The sequence below is a fragment of the Mauremys mutica genome, chromosome 4 (genome assembly GCF_020497125.1).
Source record: "Mauremys mutica isolate MM-2020 ecotype Southern chromosome 4, ASM2049712v1, whole genome shotgun sequence".
Lineage (NCBI taxonomy): Eukaryota > Metazoa > Chordata > Testudines > Geoemydidae > Mauremys > Mauremys mutica.
In genome coordinates, this window is record NC_059075.1 from 79869281 (window position 1) to 79888224 (window position 18944).

General features: G+C 47.4%; 1 protein-coding gene across 4 annotated transcripts in view; it reads left to right on the forward strand.

Moving 5' to 3' along the window:
• Window positions 1-16693: 16693 nt before the first annotated feature.
• TRAF6 (TNF receptor associated factor 6) overlaps window positions 16694-18944 on the forward strand; it is a 39632-nt gene continuing 37381 nt past the window's right edge. For 2 of the 4 annotated variants that reach the window (XM_045015222.1, XM_045015223.1), the window contains exon 1: window positions 16992-17083. The gene's annotated coding sequence lies outside the window, so the exon portion shown is untranslated. Of the gene's footprint in view, window positions 16741-16978; window positions 17084-18944 lie in introns of those variants that run through there. The other 2 variants (XM_045015225.1, XM_045015224.1) reach the window with 2 other exon arrangements.

The following is an 18944-nucleotide window of genomic DNA, read 5'->3' on the forward strand; positions in this document are numbered from 1 at the left end:
TGTTGCTTGCTTATAGTCTTTTCCGAAACATTTGTCAGTGGGATATCTGAGCACCTTATACACATTAGTCAGTTTATCTTTTCAGCATACCTGTGACATAGGGAAGTGTTATTATTCCCATTTTACTGATTACACACACACTCAACATGATCCTGGATCTTGTGGTTTTGCAGCCAAAGCAAAAACCTGTTTACAGGGACTTTCATTGAGATTCCCAGTGTCTCTAACTGCATCATCAGCACCTCTCCAGCTCTGGAGAGCAGCCAACAAGCTATGCCCCCTAAGGTTTCCTCAGGGGTATCATTTGCTTGGGGGCCACAAGGGGCAGTTGCAAACCTTAGTTTGCCCCTAAAAAACTTTTCAAGGGTCTATATGCTCTATTATGTTTTCCACTTTTTGCCCCCCACAGACTTTGCAGGATATAATATAATCACACCTAATGTTCTATATGCTGATACAACTTTGGCCTTCCCACCACCATATTTTTTCTGAAATGACACCCCTGAGTTTGCTCACTAGTTATTGTGATGAACCAGCCAGCCATAGGTATGTTCCAAATCCAGTGCAAAGTAGCTAATACCTTCTTTCCTTGTCCCACCCTTGTATGGTGTGTCATCTTAGTACCACACCTGAGCCCACGCCCATGGCCTTGCTGTCAAACTGCAGCTCAAATATAGCAGATGGCTCTTACCCCCTGCTGAGAAAAAGTTCAAAAATTCATTTGTTTCCTTTCAGCAAATATGTCCTGAAGAGATGAGAGACAAAGAAGCCCTGTTAGGTCACCTGATCGTCCATTCCGCCAGTCCAGGATTGTTCCCTACAGTCTATTCATCAAATACTTTATCTAGTCTAATTCTCCAGCTCCTAAGCAATGGAGCTTCCACCTGTTCCCTTGGAAGACTACTCCACAGACCTGAGTGCTGGGAACATTTCACTGACATTCACTAGAAATTTGCCTTTGCTGTGTTGTTCTAATTGGGCTGCACTGAACAATCCTCCATCATGAACCCCACGCCCCAACCATTAAATACACTCGTAATTTAACTGGATCTGACAGCTGTGTTTAATGTTACCTCTTTTTAGCTTGGAAAGAAAAAGAAAATTCCTTTTCTGGCCACCTCAGAATATCTCAGGTCCTTCTAAAACAGGGTCAGATTGTCATGCTCATACTCACACTGAGTAATACCTTACTCTGTGAGTAGCCCCACTGAAATGAGGGGGACTGTTTGTGGAGTGAGGTGCTACTTGTTGGGAGAAAGCGTTTATAAAATCAGATTAATGACATGTACATTAATACAGGGAAATAGTTAAATCAAGTCTTGTATGTCTCACAAGCAGCTGGGTTATTGCAGTTAAGACTGTTAGCCTACCTTTCTCTCACTGCCAGTTTGTAGAGTCGTTTGTACGTCTGCTCAGTTGGTTCCAAACGTCAAGATCTCTCTCGATCTCTCTCTCTCTCCCCCTCTCCCCTCTGATTTTTAAAGCTCACTGCAGTGCTGTTTGTCTCACCCTATCCCTGTCCCTCCCATCTCCCAGTACCGCTCTGGTGCTAACCACAAGTTACCATCAACCACAACACAATACAGAAGTCTCTACTCCAGGTGGCACCTGGTAACTTATGAGGCTTAACTATGAAGTTAATAAAAACAAGGTCCTTCTTTGAGAGACCCCTGGCCTCTAAGATGAGTTTTAATTCCATGCAGAGGCATTCCAGGAGAGTGCCTGCACCTTTACGTGACTAAACTTTTGTATTTGCTTTTTTATGTCTGTAGCTCCAGAGCTAATTTCTGCACTTGGCTACACATTGGGGAGAAGAATGTGGGACCCAGTCATGCCACCCTTTTCCACAGGATTAATCCCTTTTAAGGACCCTGACATTTAAGCCTACATTATCAATCCAGACATAACCATGCTTCCATTTTTGTTTCTGGAATTTTGTGCTGATAATATGAATCATATTGTTTCCCTTTCTTCTGACACCAGTGTAATGTCCCATACTAACAATAGTGTTACCCCTCTGATGAATGCAGATGGCCAGGGTCTTGCAGGTCAGCTACCCACTGGACGATAAATCAGTTATGTAGATTCTAGGTATAGTCTCTGTGTAACTTGTTTCACTTGTTCACGTGGTCTGAATTCAACAAGCTGAATTTTAATAAAGGCAAGTGCAAAGTACTTCACTTGGGAAGGAAAAATCAAATGCACAGCTACAAAATGGGGAATAACTGGTGAGGTGATAGTACTGCTGAAAAGGATCTGGGGATTATAGTGGACCATAAACTGAAATGTGAGGCAGCAATGTGAGGCAGCTGCAAAAAAAGGCTAACATGATTCTGAGGTGTATTAGCTGAAGTGTTGTATGTAAGACATAGGAGGTAGTTGTCTCACTCTACTCGACATTGGTGAAGCCTCAGCTGAGGTATTGTGTCCAGTTCTGTGTACCACAAATTTAGGAAGGATGTGGACAAATCGGAAAGAATCCAGAGGAGAACAAGAAAATGATAAAAGGTTTAGAACAGCGGTTCTCAAACTATGGGTTGGGTCCTCAAAGTGGGTCACAGTCCCATTTTAATGGGGTCGCCAGCGCTGGCTTAGACTTGCTCAGGGGCTGAGCCCCACTGTCTGGGGCCGAAGCCTGAGGGTGTCAGCCTTGGGCAGTAGGGCTCAGCTTGCAGGCCCCCCTGCCTGGGGCTGAAGCCGTTGGGTTTCAGCATTCCCACTGCCCCAGGGCAGTTGGGCTTTGGCTTTGACCCCCGCTTACCCGGGGTGGTGGGGCTTGGGCGGGCTCAGGCTTTGGTCCCCGCCCCTGGGATCGTGTAGCAATTTTTGTTGTCAGAAGGGGGTCGCGGTGCAATGATGTTAGAGAACACCTGGTTTAAAAAATCTGACCTATGAGGAAAGGTTGAAAAAACTGGGCATGTTTAGTCTTAAGAAAAGAGGACTGAGGCAGGGGATCTGATAGTCTTCCAGTATGTTAAGGGCTGTTATAAAGAGGTTGATTGTTCTCCATGTTTCCTGAAGGTAGGACAAGAAGTGAGGGGCTTAATCTGCAACAAGTGAGATTTAAGTTATATATTAGGAAAAAACTTTCTAACTAGAAGGGTAGTTACACTTTGGAATAGGCTTCCAAGGGAGGTCATGGAGTCCACATCATTGGAAGCTTTTAAAAACAAGTTGAACACACACCTATTAGGGCATGGCTACATTTGCAGATGCCAGGAGCTAAACCAGCCCTCGGAGACCGCAACAAGGAAAACGCTGCCATGTGTTCACACTGTCAGCTGCAAGCTCAGTGGTGTGGCCACATTAGCAGCTCTTGCAATGCCACAGAGAGAAGTGCAGTGTGGTAGCTGTCCCAGTGTGCAAGTGGCTGCAGCGTGCTTTTCAAATGGGGGAGAGGGGGAGTGTGACAGGGAATGTGTTGTGTGTATGTGGGTGGAGAGACAGTGTGTTTTGGGGGGCAGAGTGTGTCAGCATGCTGTCTTGTAAGTTCAGACAGCTGCAGGGGGAAGGGGGAAACCCCGACATCAGACCCACTCCTGCCTCTCTCTCTCTCACACACACACACACACATACACACGGGCACACACATGCACAAACGCCTGCCTCTGCAGCAGGAGCATTCCACAGTAATGGTTTGCTTTGTCCCGGAGCAGATAAGCATGTCGGCTGTCAGAAACGGAGCTTTGAAAGGGGATATCCGCATGCCTGCAGCTGAGTTCAAAACAATGACCAGAGTGGCCACTTGACTTCAAGGGATTATGGGACATTTCCGGAGGCCAATCACAGCACAGTAATGCAACATGTGGTCCACACTGACAACCTGGAGTTTCAGTGAGGGCACAGCAAGCTCTGTGCTTCTTGTGGAGGTGGATTACCAGGGGCCTGCCAGCTGCAGAGTCCAGGCACTCTAAGTGCCTTGCCAGTGTGGACACCTCAGGAGTTAGGGCACCCGGGGCTGATTTAATGCACTCTAACTTGCAAGTGTAGCCAAGGCCTTAGGAATGGTCTAGGTTTACTTGTTCCTGCCACAGCACAGGGGGCTGGACTTGATGACTTCTCAAGATCCCTTCCAGCCCTACTATATGATTCTGTGATATACACCAGGTCTGGAACAGAGGTGGTCACAAAAAGCATGCAGACAATCCCCTTTTTAGGAATCTCATCCCCCAAACCATAACCAGTTCCCAGGAAGAAGCTTTGCCTCAAGAATTGACTCTGATCAAAGAGCAAAGAGGAGAGCAAACTCTCCTGTTGCTCACACAGTAAGCTCTTCAAGGACCAGTCTCCTACACAGAACCTTGCATAACAAAATCTAACCACCCATTTAGTCTTCCCAGTACTGAACTTTTGCTCACATGCTAAAAACAGGATGTTAGCAGACTAAGACTACATCTACACTTGGAGCTGGTCTTTGATTCCCACCTTATGCAGACGTACCCATGCTAGCTCTGCTCAATCTAGCATGCTAAAAATTGTACTGTAGCTGTGACAGCATGGGCAGTGACAAGCGACAGCACAAGCTAGCCACCCTGAGTGCAACACCCCATCACCACCACCACCACACACACACTCACCACTGGCCATGCTACTTCTGCTACATCGCTATTTTTAGTGTGCTACCTTGAGCAGATCTAGTGCATGTATGTCTGCGCAAGCTGAGAATGACACCCCCAGCTCCAAGCATAGACATAGCTTCAGTGTAACACACTACCTTGTGATTCCTGCCATAACTACACCTACATCCCTGACTGCACATGCAAATTGCTCTTCTTTCATAGAGTGCTGTCACTGTGTTTTCCCAAGATTCCAGCTTGTCTTCCTTCTCCCCCTCCCTGCACATACCCTTATTCAACGGGAATATGGGACAGTTTGAGGGTTAGTAAGGAAACATGGGCTATCATGCTTTCATTATGCTGAAGACCAACAGCCCCATGTCTCCATATCTACGATTCCCAGTTAATGCAATCAAGTGCTTTATATGGTGTCTGGGGCAGGGATGAGGACTAGCTGGCTGAGGCTGAATCAAGATAAGATTGCAGTGATGCTGACAGACTGAGGAAAGCAATCAGAAGATGTGGCAAAAGTTATATCTACTCCCAAAATCCCATATTTTGTTCACATATGCCCTGATTAAATGATATATCCAAACAAGGGATTCAGACATCTTGCTTAGGCACCCACTTTCGGGAATTGGGCCCTTAAAAAAGTACTCTAGATCAAATAGTGAGAAAGTGTCACAACTGCTATTAGGTCCCAAGAGTCTAACACCCCCACCTCCTTCTCTAGCTATGAATACCTAGCTTTTCTATAGCACTTGTCATCCAGAGATCTAAAAGCATTTTATAAATGAGAGCAAATATCACCGTTTTCATTTTACAGATGGGAAAAATGAGGCACTTAGAGGTAAAGTGACTTGCCCAGATCACAGAGCAGACAGAGCCAGGGAGACACCTAGGTTTCCTGATTCACAGTCAGGTGCCCTTTCCTCTGGATCACTTTGCTTCTCTTTGATTAGACTGTGCTCGCTAAGATGTTATTTATCTAAATCTTCCCATACAAGACACAGTAGCACCTTTCTTGCTACTGGGGAAAGAGGTGGGAGGGTTCCCTATTTCCCAACTCCAGTGCCCCTTAAGAAAAGAGTACTTGCTTCAAGAGTGATGAGGCCTATAGAAGTGCAGCTACTCCTGAGTCAGTGGTTCAACTTGCACCATGTACCATAATGGATGCTAACCGTGCCCCAGTAAATGGGTTTAATGAGCCACTGCAGAGCAAATTGTTCACAATGATCCAAACCAAATGCAGAGCCAAGGCCTGATAACCTGACTCAAATTTGGACCCGGGCAAAATTCTCACTGAAATGAGTGGAAGTTTGGGGGAGCAAGGACATCACTGAGATTTCTGCTTGAGTAACAAATTAGCAGGGATTTCAGGATTGGGTCCATAGTGAAAAAGAAAACACAGAGCTTATTCCCAGACTAAGACAGTCCCTGCCAAGTGTCAGCAGGAAAGTGGAAATCTCACAACTGAACTGTTAATTTCTGTAAATGTTGGAGCCTTAACTAGAGTGCCTCTGGTGGGCCCAGCTGCCTCTCCAATCCCCCTTCTGCCGGGACTTCCTTGTAACCTACCTGAGTGGAACTATTCGCCCACTAGCTCTTGGAGAAAACATTTCAAAAGCCCTCCAAGTCAGGCTGCAATAGCAGGTATCAATCAGAATCTCTCTCCACTGACACAGGCTATGCTTTCCTTCCTTACATGAAGCAGCACAGATGCAGTTCACTAACAATGGAGATTGTTGGAGGGGCTGTTTGGTAAGGAGATTAGCAAATCCGTCTCTGAGGTGTTTACTCAGAACATCACCTAGATGGCTGGATGCCTGCTCTGTCTCCCTGCAGGGATTTTAGCACAGACTATCAGGTACTCTAGGAAATAGCTCAATTATCGCAGTAACCATTTGAGTTCTTATGCATGAAGTTTAATTCTTTGCTTCTCAAGAAGTCAGCTTGTAAATGTTTTAATTCATCCTGAATTGCAGTAGCCTAGGCATCGGCTGGGGTTAATTCCCAGCCAAAGCCTAATTGCTGCAGTAGTGTGTGCAGTGTTAAGCCAGATGGGTATTTGTTTTCCCCATGCAGCTGGCACCACCAAGTGGTGAACAGTGTTTCAGCGTCACTTTATGTCACAAGGTGGGCATCTGGCAGCAATTGGTATGTCTACATTTGAGCAGGAGATGAAATTTCCTCTCGAGGAGACATGTCTGCGCTCTGATCAAACTATCTTGCTAAAAATAGAGTGTACCTGCAGGGAAAGATCACCTTCCCTAGTACATACCTATCCAAGGTGCTAGGCACATTTTTAAGGTGGCTAACCTATCCTGCCAGGACTATACTCTATTTTTAGTGGGCAAGCTCAATCAAAGCTAGCAGGGGTATGTTCCTTGAAATGCAATTTACACTTCCAGCTCCAAGTGTAGACACAACCTAAAGGGCTGTCTATAAATTACCTAATGCAGGAGGGGGTGGGTAGGTCCTTAATTTTGCCCATTTTGTTTTGGTGTTACAACGGTTGGGTCGCAAAAAAATCACCAAAAAGGGTGTTATGTAATTTATGGACAGCCCCTATGGGCCACAGTGCCTCATAAATCATTAGAAGTTGGAGGTTGCACTGAATATGGTATTTTAAACTAAATTTGAAATAAAGTGTCAGAATAAACTCTGACTGGGATTTCAGAATCCTGAATATTCCCATTCCTAGGATGAGCACCTGCACTAGTATTATTTTGTGGGTTACAGGAACAGCAAGAGTACTTTGCAAATATGTAGCATTTTTCATCCGAAGCTTTCAAAGCGCTTTACAAAGGTATCATTATTCCCATTTTACAGATAGGGAGACTGAGGCACAAAAAGCCTAAATGACTTACCCAAGGTCACACTGAGGCACATGTTGGGTCTTTTTCTCTTTACACAACAAGTATAATATGAAAGAACCCCATGGCCACGTTGATGTCCAAATCACAGTGTTTATTAAAACTATATTACTCACAAGACCTAGCCATTTTCAGGAGTAAGGCCCTGCAGCTGCACCCACTCAGTACTCCTGACACCCTGCCTGATTGGCTGCAGAAGGTAGCAGGCCAGTTCTTAAGCTCAGCAGCAGCAGTAGCTTGCTGGGTGCTCAACATATGTGTCCATAGACTCTCTTCCCCCTGCTCTGCTCCTCCACAGCTCTAGATCAGATCCTGCGGGCCTTCACCCAGCCTTGTTCCTGTCTCAGAACCAACCCTGATCCTGCCTTCTCTGACTCCTGTTAATCTTTTCTGATGCTTGGCTCTTATTCCTAACTCCAATTCTGTCTTGATAGCTATTAGCCAGGCTGGGCAGGGATGGTGTCCCTAGCCTCTGTTTGCCAGAAGCTGGGAATGGGAGACAGGGGATGGATCACTTGATGATTGCCTGTTCTGTTCATTTCCTCTGGTGCACCTGGAATTGGCCTCTGTCGGAAGACAGGATACTGGGCTAGTTGGACCATTGATCTGACCCAGTATGGCTGGTCTTATGTTGTTATATTGACCCTTGGTACTGGCATTTGGACTCTGACCACTAGGTCTGACCATCTACAAGCTGGTCTCCTGACAACTACCTATATGTATTGCTGCTCTTGCAGGGTTCTGGTGCCTTCTGAAATACAGTAGACAGAAAGGGTCATTAGAGGACTCACAAACTATTTAAAGAGACCCAACAGAAAGAGAGCCCAACTCTCCTGCTCCAACTACTGACCAATGGTGCCTCCCAAAGAGAATTATTTTGTGTGTCGGTGGCTTTTTTTGACACAGGATGTCCTCTCACTCATCTCCTTTGTGTCTGGGAAGGAATGTGGTGTGTTTCTCCTCCCTTCCTTCCTGGCTGGCTGAGATAGATGCCGGCAGATCCAGTATGTTTGCTCAGTGCTCCCTGTAGCACCTTGTGTGCATCAGGTATCAGGGAAGAGTATTCCAGTAATCCGCATTCTGTTTGATCTGCCTGAAATATGACTCCAGTGTGGGTTCCTGGAAGAACATCTTCAATGCCCTGACAAGTCTCACCAGCTCTGGAACCACTAGCTGAAAATTAATGAGGTAAGGCCATCGCTTTGCATTCCTCCACTCTTGGAATGGAAATGACTATCCCATTAACAGAGAGATAAACCACTTGTTAATCTCCCCTGCACAACAGCTTTGTACAGGGGCAGCTCCCATTGCAATATAATGTCTTAGGGACTTTTGGTGATTCTGGGCAACAGAAGCTATGTTTGGGAACTAGAGAGCCAGGGAGAACCACAGATTCTGTCTAAATCCAAAAGCTTCAATAAAGAATTTGTTCATTATAGCTGAGTCCTGTCATTACTCTGTCACAAGAGACATAACCACTGAGAGATTTGTATCTGGGCTTGGATTCTTGAATCCCTCAGAATGTGTGCATTTTCAAATCTAGACTGTTGTGTTGGTTCAGAGCCATCTCTGCTTGGAATCAGACAAGGTGAATTAGCTTACACCATAAACATCCATAGGGCAAATGTCACATGTCCCTTCCAAATTGTACTGTGGCCTTGTCCCTATTGCTTATTGTGATCTCAAGCCTCACAAAGAACTCCCTTTGACATCAGTGCACATGCTTATTTGAGCCACATGTGAACCCTGTTTTTTTTTTATTTAATGTAGATCTGGTAGAAAATTTTCAGAGTATTTTTCACTGAAAAATTGCCTTGTTCTCTTAAAAGACCCAACCCCACATTTTCCAAAAGAATGTTGATTATTTTTAAACCAAAAATTTGCTTTTCAAAACATTCCTCCAACATTTTTAATTGAGATGTTTATCAAAAACATGATTGAAGTAGTAATCAAAATGCTGCATATACTGAAACACAGGTTTGGTATTTTTAAAAATCAATAACCATTTTAATAACTTTCATAATATTTCCACTAAAAATCTCAATTAAAAAGTCACTAACATTTTTGAAAAAATGGTTCTGTATTGAGCCCTGCAAACTAAAATCAGCTTTGACATTTCAAAAATGTTCATGATGTAGACTTCTTAAAATTTCAAGCAGCTCCAAAGTTTGGATTTTCCAAAGTTTGAGCCAGGAACAGAAAGAAGCATTGACTACTCATAGCTCTAGGGCCAGAAGCTGCCCTATGTATTTTTAAATTCCTCTGACCCCTAACAGTGGAAGGATTGAGAGAAAATCAATCTGACTGAATTACACAATTGTAAAAGTATCTATGAATTGGTTGCAGATTTTTGAAATTCAAAATTTCAATGCGAGATGTAAGTGAAATTTTCAAATTTTAACAAAAAACACAAAGTTTTGGATGGAAATTTGTGTTAAAACTACATTTTAATACCAATTTTGATCACCTCTACTCTATGGACCCAACTCCCTTCCTCAAGGGCCAGATTCCTTGTTTTAGCAAAACTGCTAATTCAGGGGCTACCAGAAATCCTACAGCAGCTCATCAGTCATTTTTGCAAATCTTGTTCTCCTGTTTGAAAGAGAAGGTTAAGAATTTTCAGTCCTCGTTTTTACCAACTACCCTTAATGGGGCAGACACATGCAGAGACCTTACATGTCCCTTGGGTGCATGTGCTAATGACAAAACCTAAATCTTGACCATCCCCTGAAATTGAAAGGCTGATAACTCTTTGGATGTGGAGTCCCTATTTAATAAATACTGATGGCTACTCTTTGGCATTTGATCAAAGAGAGAGAAAGTGGAGAGCTCCCATCCCTATTAATTCCATTCTGGTTCCCTAAATGCCCTTGCAATTTCAACGGGACACTCCTATTCTTCTGTACTTCTTGTCCTCTGCTGCGTTCCATTGCAGAGGTGGCTACCTTTCAGTGGTGGGTTAAATGTTTTGGCATTCTTTGGGCGAAAAATCACAACAGAAATAAAAAATATTTTTCTTTTTTTCTGTTCAATGGGATCCTCAGCCCCCCTAAAAACTCTTCCTTCAGCCCCTACCCTCACAATAGCTTTCCCTCGGACAGAGCCAAACACCGCTTTCTCTATCCCATTGATGAGTTGACTAGAGGAAGTCACTGTATTCTCAGTCCTGGTCCTTGTAGGTGCAGGATTCCCCTTTTCTGCCATCTGGATCAGCCTTCACGCCTCTTTTTTCAAATTGCTCTTTCCCTGTGTTGTGATTTATTGTTTAGCGCTATGCCAGTGCTATTTATCTAAATGCTGTGGGGTACAGTTTGAAAGGATATATATAAAATACACATATGATATGAATTCCAAAGCAAAGGAGGAGGTTAATGAAAAATAACAGCTTCTAAAAAGAACCTCTGAGCATGGAAAAGTGAATATACTGCTCTGTTTTTGAAAACATAAAAGATAATTTAGTGTTTCCTAAGTAGAACTCATTTTCATTCCCCCTGCCTGAAGTGACAAGGCAATTTTATAAGTCTACCACAGGATGGCACTGTTGACATACAAAAGAGATGCAGGTGTAGTTCTAATATTTTCATTCAATCTATCAGGCAACCCTTAAACAGGGGCGGCTCCAGGCCCCAGCACGCCAAGCGCGTGCTTGGGGCGGCAAGCCGTGGGGGGCGCTCTGCCGGCCGCCAGGAGGGCAGCAGGCAGGGTGCCTTCAGCGGCATGCCTGCAGAGGGTCCGCTGGTTCCGCGGCTCAGAGGTCCACTGGAGCCGAGGGACCGGCGACCGGCAGAGCGCCTCCGGCGGCATGACGCTGTGCTTGGGGCGGCGAAATGTCTAGAGCCACCTCTGCCCTTAAACAAGGTTAGATGGTACTGTGGTAGACCAGCCTGTGCCTTGTCTATGGTATCTCTCTCCCCATTGCTAGTACCAGTGGAGCTGAGCCAGTGGTAGTGCAAAATACAGAAATCACAGTGACAAAAAATTTCCCAGTTGTCCACCCAAAAAGCTGTAGTTGCAAAAGCACTTCCAAGAACAAGTGCTTACAAGTTCTCAAGATAATTGCTAGGTCAACATTTTGATCTGTGGTGCAGTAGAGTTGTGGGTACCTAATACGCAGTGCAGTTAATCGCAGGGGGTATGTTAGCTATGTGGCTGGATGAGTATAGAAGTATAGAAGCACCGGCCACTTTAACCCACAGCATTACATGGTGTATTTCATACAAGGTCTCAAAACACTTTACACCATTACTATAAAAAGGAGGACCACTTTTCCATTCACCATCAGCATGCACAATAATGGTCATTATGCACAAAAAGGCCCCCATCCTATGAACAATTATTTGGAAACCAGTGGGACTACATACCTACTTAAAATAAAGCATATATGTGTTTGTAGGAATGGGGGCAAAAATAATCTGCTTGTACAAGTGCCTATTTTGCAACCTGCGGTTGTGTTACTCCATGTAGAAGTGTAAGTATGGTGTTTCATGTGTATTTTTGTCTGAACAAATGGGCCTTTTTAAAAGACTTTTTTTGAACTAATTAATTAAGCCTTCTGTGAGTGGAAAAGTGCTCTTATCTTCATTTTATAGATAGAGAAAAGAAGGCACAGAGTGGGAAAGGTCCAGATGCCCAAAGGGACTTAAGTGTTATTCAACTCAGGGTTGAAACACCTACCCCCTAGGTGCCCTGCCAGCTACGGGAATTCTCAGCCCCGAGCTAGGCACCCAGGTTCACCACAAGGCATGGAGAGAGTTAGGCACCTAAGAAAGAGATCCGCAAAATCTGAGCGGGAAGCTACTTACATTAGCTACTAGGAAATGCCAAAGAAAGGGGCAGGGAGCGGAGAGGGGGCTTAGACACCTAAGTAGCTGACTGGGTGCACCTGGCTGATGGGCTGGTGCTAGGTGACCTGGCTCCTTCTGCTCAGGGTACGTCTACACTACAAGACTATTTCGATTCATCTTAATTCGAATTTCTGGAATCGACCTAATGAAGTCGAAGTTGTGTATCCACAATAAATACACTAATTCGACTGTGTGAGTCCACAGTAACGGGCGAAGCGTCGACTTTTGAAGCGGTGCACTGTGGGAAGCTATCCCACAGTTCCCGCACTCCCCGCCACCCATTGGAATGCTGGGATTTCCCACCAATGCATGCTGGGGGGGGGGGGAATTGTGTGGAAGGTGGTTTTGGGTAACTGTCATCATTGAACCGTCAATCACGCCCAGCATCCCTCCCTGAAAGTGCCAGCTGGCAATCTGTTCGTGCACTTTTCTTCTCAGTGACAGCGCGGGCGCCACAGCACTGCGAGCACGGATCCCACTGCAGTTGTGGCCGCTGTCAGCTCCTCGCAACTTATCGTCCACCTCTTCCGCAGTCAGCTGCTGAGAAATTTGGCTAATTTTCAATGGTGCTGCGAGCAGTGGTGGACCATGGGGGACGTTTTACCAACATCAACGTCGGGTGGCCAGGCAAAGTTCATGACGCGCGTGTTTTCAGGAACTCTGGTCTGCTTAGACGCCTGCAGGAAGGTAGTTTCTTCCCGGACCACAAAATAACGCTTGGGATGTGCAGATGCCCATACTGATCTTAGGGGACCCAGCCTACCCGCTAATGCCCTGGCTCGTCATGCCCTATGCAGGCACCTTGCACAGCGACAAGGAAGTCTTCAAGTACCAGCGAGCAGCGAGCAGCGTGAACTGTGACTGTTCAGTTTCTTCACAGAGAAGCTGAACCTGCCCCTGTTTCTTTACCAAGTTACTGTTGACTAGCCTCTGCAGTTACATACCCCGTCCACCCCGCTTCCCCAACTTCTAACACACATTTAAAAATTAAAGTACGTGCTCCACTATAGCTTTACAACGGTGTCTTTATTGATGACTTTGCGTTAAAGGGTTGAAACTGGGACGCACATTGTGCTGGGTAGGGTGTGTGGTCATGTAAAGACCGCCTCTAAAGTCGAGGTTTGACATGCTCCCGCTCCCAGACCGGTCAGCAGTGCCGGACTGGTTGTTTCAACGGATCCTGCCACCCCTCCTTTTTTGGACTCTGTGTGCGTGGGCTATGTGGCCTTGTTGCAGGGGAGGACGGATACAGATTCCTCTGCTGCGTGGCTCTGCGGTCCATTACAGGGACCGTTGCATGACATCTGTAACCCCCCTCCCCCGCTACAAATGCACGTACCACCCCCAACGACAGAAAACCTGCAAACCACCTCCCATACCAGCTAACCGCCTACTGACTGCACTGTGCGTGTGACATGCTGCTGATCCAGCCCCCGTCTCTGTACCCTGCTAAAGGTGACTGTCCTATGCATTACACTACCCCCTCAACCACCCAACGACCCACCCAAGACATCTAACACAGCGTTGTGTAAAAAACCATGACGGAAAAAGTAAGTAACAGAAAACTACTTTTAATAATCAACAACACAGTAAGGGAAGGACTTTTCAAAATGTAGTGACTGATAGCTTTTGGGTAATTTAACACTGTCCTGTGGTGCAGTGACAGTTTTCACGGCCCCTGGTGACCCTCCTTCTTGTTATTTTTGATGAGGGGGGGATTGGAGTTTGAGGCGGGGGTGGGCGGTTGCAGATACAGTGCAGGGGGGCTCTGTCTTCCTGCCTGCGGTCCTGCAGAACATCGACAAGGCGCCTGAGCGTGTCCGTTTGCTCCCTCATTAGTCCAAGCAGCGTTTGAGTCGCCTGCTGGTCCTCCTGACGCCACCTGTCCTCCTGTTTGCAGAGTGAGCGGTGCTGCTGAGTGAGGTTCTCCCTCCACTGGCTCTGCTGGTCCACCTCGGCTCTGGAGCAGCCCATAAGTTCAGCAAACATCTCGTCCCTTGTCTTTTTCTTACGCCTTCTAGTTTGCGCCATCATCTGTGAGGGGCATGGTGGATCAGGTCGTGATACAGTTGCACCTGTGTGATGTCAAAAAGGTAGTGAATTTCTTACAATGATACATTTTTTAAACAAAGAAACATAGTCTACTCGGTGTCTGTGAACAAGAGTATGCACAGCACCTGTCTCATGCGCACTCACTAATGGAAAGTTCGAGTTCTCTGAATGCGCTTTCATTGCCTGGGATATTGGGCTGCAGATCAGAGAACCTTTGCAGGAAAGAAAAATTTGTGTAGCAGCAAGGCATGGTAAGCCAAACACTTTTGGATTCATAGAAGTGAATGTACAGCTCTGTCCTCTTGATGCAGGCAATCCTGAAAGCATAAACTCGGCCCCTGTTGCACCCCCTCGCGGCTGTTCACTGGGAAAGATCCCTGTATGCTGCCACTCTCTAGACTGCAGCACGTGGCTGTTAAGTGAGGCTTCTTGTTATGCAAAGGAACAATTAAGCGCTCCCATTACTAATAGTACCCCAATTACTCTAATTTCATGCAGGAGTGTGCGAGAGAGATCACCCTGAGGAGAGTCTCACGGGCAGAGAGAGCACGCATGCTTGAAGAAAGCCACCACAACCCAGGGGCCTACTCTGCCATGCTCGTGAGGGCAATGGTCCCGGAGTTCCAACTTATAGCATGGCACGGCAAAGTGTGCTACCTCGGGGCACACGATAAGCTAGCTCTGCCAAGGAACCTCCTGCATAGACTTTCAGATTACCTCCAGGAGAGTTTCCTGGAGATCTCTTATGAAGATAAAAGTTCCATCCCCCTGTATGTAGACCTTCTGTTCTCCTAATGTCTCTCCCTGTTTAGTTACTAAAAAAATGTTAACTCGTTGGTCTTAGCTGCTTTTAATAAATAAATGTTAACTTGTTTAAAGCACTTACGGACTGATCCTTCTCCCGATTCAGGGTCCGTGGTAACGGCTGGGGAGGGTTGGTAGGGGATCTCAGTGAGGGTGAGGAAGAGATCCTGGCTGTCGGGGAAAGCGCCGTCGACTGCCTCGTCCTCCTCATCTTCCCCGTCCGTGAACATCTCCGAGGAACAGTCCGTCGACACTATCCCATCCTCAGAGTCCACGCACACTGGTGGGGCAGTGGTGGCAGACCCACCGAGAATGGCATGCAGTGCCTCGTAGAAGCGGCATGTCTGGGGCTGGGCTCCGGAGCGTCCGTTTGCCGCTCTGAGTTTCTGGTAGCCTTGTCTCAGCTCCTTGACTTTCACGCGGCACTGCATTGCATCCCGGCTGTATCCTCTGTCTCTCATGGCTTTGGAGACCTTCTCGAAGGTCTTTGCATTCCGCTTGTTGGAGCGCAGCTCCGAGAGCACAGACTCATCACCCCACACACCGATCAGATCTGAGACTTCCCGGTCAGTCCATGCTGGGGACCTCTTTCTAGTCTGAGATTGCCTGGACTCCTCTGCTGGAGAGCTCTGCATCGTTGCCGGTGCTGCTGAGCTCGCCCCGATGAGCAACCAGGAAATGGGATTCAAACTGTCCAGACAGGAAAAGGAATTCAAATTTTCCCGGGGCATTTCCTGTGTGGCTGGTCAGAGCATCCAAGCTCCGACTGGCGTCCAGAGCGTCAACAGAGTGTTGCACTGTGGGATAGCTCCCGGAGCTACTAAGATCGATTAGCATCCACACCTAGCCTAATTCGACATAGCCATGTCGAATTTAGCGCTACTCCCCTCGTCGGGGTGGAGTACCGAAGTCGAACTAAGGAGCCCTCTATGTCGAATTAAATGGCTTCCTGGTGTGGACGGGTGCACGCTTAATTCGATTTAACGCTGCTAAATTCGATTTAAAGAGCTAGTGTGGACCAGCCTTCAGAGTCTCCAACTGCAAACCCTACGCTTGTGTGAGGCACCTAAGCCTCATCAGCTGTTTAGGTAGCCCATGCAACCCCCATTTGCTTTTTATTTGCCTGTTTTAGTATTATGGGAGGGGGGCCCAAAAATATGGGCTAGCACCGGCTCTGAGCCCTGACTTGCCCTCGGCTGACCCCCATGCTGGGGCGCTGCGGGGGGTGGGCTGCCAGGAGAGGCTCAGCCAGAGCAGGGATCCCTGCACGGGGCCGCTGAGCGGGGAGTCAGGCACCAGCCTGCAGCGCAGGGAGGCTCAGGCTGGTAAATCTCCAGCGGGGCCGGGGGGGCACAAACGCTCCTCCCCGCCGCGTGCTGCGCAGGGCGGACACCCAGCCCGGGCGGTGCCACAGCCGCCGGCGGCGCGGGGTGAGTCCCCGCGGGAGCGGCCCTGCCGGGCGGACCGGCCGCAGGGGGCGCTGTGCCGCGCTGGCCGCCTTCCTGCCTCCGGGGCGCGGCGCCGCCCGCCCGCCCGTCCGGCCTTCTCCGGAGCCGGAAGTGGGGACCTGGCTGGGGCCAGACAGCCAAGGCGGCGGCGGCGGCGGCGGTGAGTGTCCGGGCGGGGATCGCTGGGCCCCACCGGCCCCTCCCCGCAGCCCGGACGCGGGTCGGGGCCGCCGGGTTCCGTTCCCAGCTCCCTGCCCGAGCTCCGGGGCATGGGGCGAGCTCCGGGCCTGGGAGCGGGGCCCGCGGCGTCTCCCTGCCCCCGGGAGCGGGGCTGGCGGAAAGGCGGGGCGAGCTCGGAGGCGCTTCGGGCCGCGCGGGGCCCAGGCAGTTGGGTTTCAGAGCGGCCGCGGGTTGCGGGTGAAAGGGCAAAATCCTGGACGTTGATAATCGCGAGAGGGGTCAGAGACGAGCCCGGAAGGCGAGAACCCGCCTCAGGGTGACAGGTGAGCTCCTGGGGGCTGCTCGGCTTCACAAGGAGAAGGCCAAGGGGTGACTTGGTCACAGTCTGTAGGTGTCTGTAGGGGGAGCGAATGTTTGATAAGGGGCTTCAGCCTAGCAGAGAAGGGTAAAACCCATCCCAGTGGTTCCTGGAAGTTGACACTAGCCTTATTTCCTGTCTGAATTTGTCATGTTTTTCAACAGGGGAGTAAACCTCTGGAACAAATTACCAAGGGTGGGTGGGGATTCTCCATCACTTAAACTAAAATTAGATGTTTTTAAAGCTCTGCTCTGGGAATTATTTGGGGGAAGTTCTGTGTCCTGTGTTATACAGAAGGTCAGACTAGAGCAGTGGTGGGCAACCTGCAGCCTGTCAGGGTAATTTGCTGGCGGGCCGTGAGACACTTTTGTTTACATGGACCGTCCACAGGCATGGCAGCTCCCAGTGGCCGTGGTCGCGTTCCATGGGAGCTGTGGGAAGCGGCAGCCAGCCCGCGCCACTTCCCGCAGCTCCCATTGACTGGGAACAGCGAACCACAGCCACTGGGGGCTGCGGGTGGGCGGCCGCGCCTGTGGGCGGTCAATGTAAACAAACTGTCTTGCGGGCTGCCAGCGAATTACTCTGACGGCCACATTCAGCCCGTGAGCCACAGGTTGCCTGTCACTGGACTAGAGGATTCCAATGGTCCTTTTTCAGGCCTTGGAATCTCTAAAGCAGCATGATTTTTTTTCTTAAATGGAAACTATGACTCAGTCTGGGCTGTGTTGGTAGACATTGTGAGCCAGATTCTTCTCTCACTCTTTACAGCAAGCACCAGTCCCATTGAGATTAGATTTGTATTGGTTTACATGAGGGGACTATTTGGCCACTGATTAATTGATCCTACTTCATGATATCCAGATGGACTTCTTTTTGTGTGATCTAGTGGCTTGCATCCTGAGTTCTACCCAAACTCTGTCAGAGCCCTTGTACAGTCTTGGACAAATCACTTGATTTCCATCTGTGTCTCCATTTTCCTGTCTGTAAAATGGGGATAATATCTACTTTAAGTGCTTTAGGAATTGGTTAATTGATTTCTAAGTTCTTTAAAAATGAGATTTGAGAGAGCATACAATTTGCTTGCAAGAATGATAGGTGCTCTCTGGTACAGACCGGCAGTATTTAATATTTATAACAAATATTTTAAGTACTTCCCTTGCCAAGTATAATAGCTTGAAGGGTTTTTATTTGGGATAAATTCTTGGGGTAGATACTGTGTGTTTTCTCACTTGATCCTGATCCCTGCTGCCTTCTATTAGTTTTCTAATGCCAATGCTGGCTTTAAAAAATGATCATCCTATATTTGTTTGTTCAGTTCTTTGGGCCTAAAAACTGGTGGTAGATTCTCTTTTGAGCTTTTTCTGACTTTTCATCTGTTAAACTATGGCCTCATTAATGGGATTGCGGTATTTTTCTGACATTCATAGGATGAAACACAAATAATGGTATTCAAAAAGAGAGACTGACTTAGCTGTGTATATGTGAGTTTACAGCTCTTAGTGTGTTGGATGTGAAGATTATTCTTGGTGGTGTGGGGAGAGGAAGGGAAACCAAGCCTAGTATAACTTGCCTTACCTGGTATCCCTCTCCATCTGTGCAATAACAGTGGTTTCATTTAATACATTTTGCCTCAAACAAGGTTACCTCTAGAGAGTTGCAAAACTGATCAGATTGTCAGACCAGTTTGGATTGCATCCATTGTTTAAGATGACGGGAAACCTTCCTCCTATTAAGTGATAGTCTGTAATCATAGAGAATTAGTGTGGTCATAATATTAAAAATGATTAAGAATGGAACCACCTTGTCAGAGACAAAGTATGCCTCTG